Source organism: Puntigrus tetrazona, chromosome 12, assembly GCF_018831695.1.
Source record: "Puntigrus tetrazona isolate hp1 chromosome 12, ASM1883169v1, whole genome shotgun sequence".
Taxonomy (NCBI): domain Eukaryota; kingdom Metazoa; phylum Chordata; class Actinopteri; order Cypriniformes; family Cyprinidae; genus Puntigrus; species Puntigrus tetrazona.
In genome coordinates this window covers 19,865,659-19,870,059 of record NC_056710.1, presented here as the reverse complement: position 1 = coordinate 19,870,059, position 4,401 = coordinate 19,865,659, and positions in this window count along the sequence as shown.

Here is a 4,401-nt window from a genome sequence, read left to right as displayed (position 1 = left end):
TTCATTACCACCAGTTTTGAGATTTATATTTTTGCTTTTGCATAATATGTGTGTTCTGTGCGTATTTATTATGTATACAGCATATATTTAGAAAATATTAACATGTCTATATTTATATTCATTATATTTATATTCATATATTTATATTCATATAAATAAATATGTTTAACATAAATATAAATTTTTTCAAAAATGTATAAATATATTATTTTATTATTTTTAACAATTTTGCATTTAAATTGCAGTTCTAGGTTATTTAAAAAGGACTTAAAGAGTATTCTAAAAAATGCAGTTATTTTAATATAATTATAATAATATGTTTATATATATATATATATATATATATATATATACATATATATCTTATATCTTCTATATGGAAAGTACATTTAAAGAGTGACATGAAAGGCAACAAACCACAAATTGATCAGTTCAATCCAGTAATTTATTGATTTATATATAAATTTATATATAATAAAATATTCCAATGACTGTTTTGTGTTTTTTGGTGGTATCTTCCTTCCACAGCTGTGGTTACTTGTCTTTCGGTTGACCTCTTGTGATTTCTCATGATATCGGTAAAGAAGCAAATTAATAATGCAAAAGGACTACTCTGTTTGTAAAACTTAGAGTCTTTTTCGAGCATTAAGTCTTCGTGTCCAGCAATGAATCACCACACACCCACGATGAACCTGTGCATTATTTAAAAGCTGAAACGAATGAAGAACACAAAAGGAAGCTCAGACTTCACACGCAGGAAAGACTCGAGCACAATAACAACATCAACAGCATTCGGTTTGTACGAGCGAACATCGTTTGGGAAGAGCAAAATACTGCCATTTCGTCATTCTGTTTTTCAATTGCCCTCGTTTCAAAAGAGCAGACAGGAATGGATCCAACTTCAAGAGACGGCAGGAATCCATTTGAAACACGTCCTCTTCTCAAAGAGCGTCCTGTAGCTGGAGAGAAGAAACAGACTTCACCGTCGAACCTCCACGGCGACAGCGATTGGCTTAAAAGAACGACCCAATTAAGTATTTATGCGTGAATGAGTGTCAGAGTGAGAGAATAAGTCGGGATAATGATATTACTTAATGCACGTCACTGTCCACCAGAATTATTTTCATGAATTGCTCATGGGTCACTCTGAAACAGAAGCAATTTCACATTTCGAAATAGTTATATTTGTCAGATAAAAAAAAAAATGCATGTATATCGATAAAAAAAACAGGGTTAAAAGATGATTATGAGAACCCTACAAAAGCATTAAATAAATTGTATGAATTAACATAAAGATAACTAGACTAGATTTTCACGTATTTAAGCAAATGCCTTTAACAGCCCACAGTAAAAATCCTCAAAATCCTTACTCGCATGTTAATGAGGAACACAAAAGGACCCATTTGCTAGAATAGCCCTGATTGGCCCCCGAGCTCTTCGTTGATGTAATTCAGAGGCCTGGGATCGTCCCCTAGCAGCTGTCTCCAGGTGTTAAACACACTCCAGACCAGCTCCTGCGATAAAGCACGGTCACTTTTCACCATATACGTGTCCAATAAACTTCACTGCATGCTTTCACCTGTGCCATCCATTCACCGCTTTACGATCGATTACCTGTGCCGTCTCCATTTCAGCTCTTGAAGGAGGGTCTGGCTCACGGACCTCATCGGGCCGTCAGAACAGGCTTTACAATCCCAGACAACAGAGTTTCTAGTTTCACGAATGCCTTTGAAAGATCCCGTTGCTCATTCAGCATGTCGTTTTGAAAAGTTTGTAAAACCCCTTTGTATCTAAGGAACCGCTATAATTCTCAGAGAAGAGGCGATTTATGGGTTTACGTGGATCGCTCTGATTCTAGGTCAGTATTTCGCTGCAGCAATCAACATCCCGCTATGATTCATTCACGGCTCTTCATCCGAGGCCAGAAGAACTTTCTCAAGAGCAATATTCATCCATCCATCCAGCCGAAATGTATTCGATTTCCTGTTATTTAGGAGCGCGCTTTTAGGATTCTGTCATTTTTATTAGCATCAAACCCAAAGCCCGGAATACTGAGAAAAGCCCGCTTGCAAAAACACATCAATATTCGTTATGACATTAGGAAAAGACTGTAAATGTGGTTGGGCTCGAAGACCAAATCTGCTCTGAGATTTGTGCTAAAGGTTTAACAGGAAAATAAGAAGGCATAAAACATGTTTTTTTTTTTTTTTTTGAAGCACAAAGCTGAATTGTCAACACTGGCATGTAAATGGAGACTCTCGGGGGCTGTTCGAGCAGGAAACGTTCTTGCGTTTTGTCTGCAGTGTTTTCTGTACCTATACATCAGATGGATCTCTTTGGCCATTGCATTGCATCTGGTGCCATGAACTGGGGAACGCATGTATAACCTGTAAAAACATTTAGATTTAAAGTGACCCTATTATGAATTTTTGAAAATTGTGCAGTGTGCAACAGTTTCGAGTGAATAAAAACATTCATGCACAGTGTATAAAGTTATTGTCTCTCAAAAGAAAGAGTCGACTCTATCATTAAAACGAGTCCCAAGCGGTCAAAAAAAAGTCATTAGGGAGATATTAGGGATATATATATATATATATATATATATATATATATAGAGATAGAGAGAGAGAGAGGAGAGAGAGAGAGAGAGAGAGAGAGAGAGAGAGAGAGAGAGAGAGAGAGAGAGAGAGAGAGAGAGAGAGAGAGAGAGAGAGAGAGAGAGAGAGAGAGAGAGAGAGAGAGAGAGAGAGAGAGAGAGAGAGAGAGAGAGAGAGAGAGAGAGAGAGAGAGAGAGACAGAGAGACAGAGAGACAGAGAGAGAGAGAGAGAGAGACAGAGAGAGAGAGAGAGAGAGAGAGAGAGAGAGAGAGAGAGAGGGCAGAGAGAGAGAGAGAGAGAGAGAGAGAGAGAGAGAGAGAGAGAGAGAGAGAGAGAGAGAGAGAGAGAGAGAGAGAGAGAGAGAGAGAGAGAGAGAGAGAGAGAGAGAGAGAGAGAGAGAGAGAGAGAGAGAGAGAGAGAGAGAGAGAGAGAGAGAGAGAGAGAGAGAGAGAGAGAGAGAGAGAGAGAGAGAGAGAGAGAGAGAGAGAGAGAGAGAGAGAGAGAGAGAGAGAGAGACAGAGAGAGAGAGAGAGAGAGAGAGAGAGAGAGAGAGAGAGAGAGAGAGAGAGAGAGAGAGAGAGAGAGAGAGAGAGAGAGAGAGAGAGAGAGAGAGAGAGAGAGAGAGAGAGAGAGAGAGAGAGACAGAGAGAGAGAGAGAGACAGAGAGAGAGAGAGAGAGAGAGAGAGAGAGAGAGAGAGAGAGAGAGAGAGAGACCTATTTATATGGATTATATTAATTTATATTGTTTTTAGATCAAACAGATTTAGTTTGTGAGTCTCAGGCATAAAACATCAATAAAAGTCTGTAATACCAACATATGTCATATTTACCTGAGTAGCATTTTTAAAAAATCTAAAATAGAGATCGCCACTGACTCAATTTTGTCAAACGAATTTGTCCTTTGTTGAGTATTTGCGCTTTCATTTCTGTACTTGTGTCTAAATGTCTGGCCTAAAGTGCATCATCTTATCATATAGGGACAAAGCCAGATCCATTACTCCACTCCACATCTTTTGGCCCTGTTTTGACTTTAAATAAAACACCAAACACAATAATGGGACGTGATATAAAGTCTGTCGAATCAGTTTATAACTCGACTATTGCATAGTCATGTCCCGTTTAAGAAGGCGCATGTGGGACAGTCTTGGCTCGTTTGGAGAAAGGACAAAAGCCTCTTTCACCCCGCGCAAGCCCTCGGCTCCATTAGTGATGCATTCCTATTCAGACAAGGTCAAATTCCTTTTGCTCCGGGCTAATGGCTCGGAGAGACACGGAAAGAGGAAGGCTACTGATGTCATAATGAGCCCGCAAAACCTACGACTTCAAGGCTGAGAGCGAGATCAGGTCCTTCATGTTACAAGAATGCCTTCAAATTTTGGATTTTAGGCTTTTAGAAGACCTGAGACGTAATGCGCTCTTTTATGCCGCGTCTCTTACATAATAAAATATGGCAGAGAGGGCAAAAAATACATCTATATGGCAACTGTAGCATCTCTGAGAAGCCAAAAGTCTCTTCTGATGTTCTGCGCTTGCCGTATGATACTTTTGAGAATCCGTTGGAGCGGGAAACGCAAGGTTTCCATTAAAACGTATGAAGCAGCAAGCGGTTTTCAACATCGATAATAATCAGAAATGTTTCTTCAGCAGCAAATCAGTATAAAATTCAGCTTTGCATCACAGGAATAAATTACATGTTAAAATAGTTTCAATAGAAAATTATTATTTGGAATTGAAATAATATTTAATTTAATTTTATTTTTATTTTTGAGCAAACAAATGCAGCCTGGCTGATCATGAGAGAC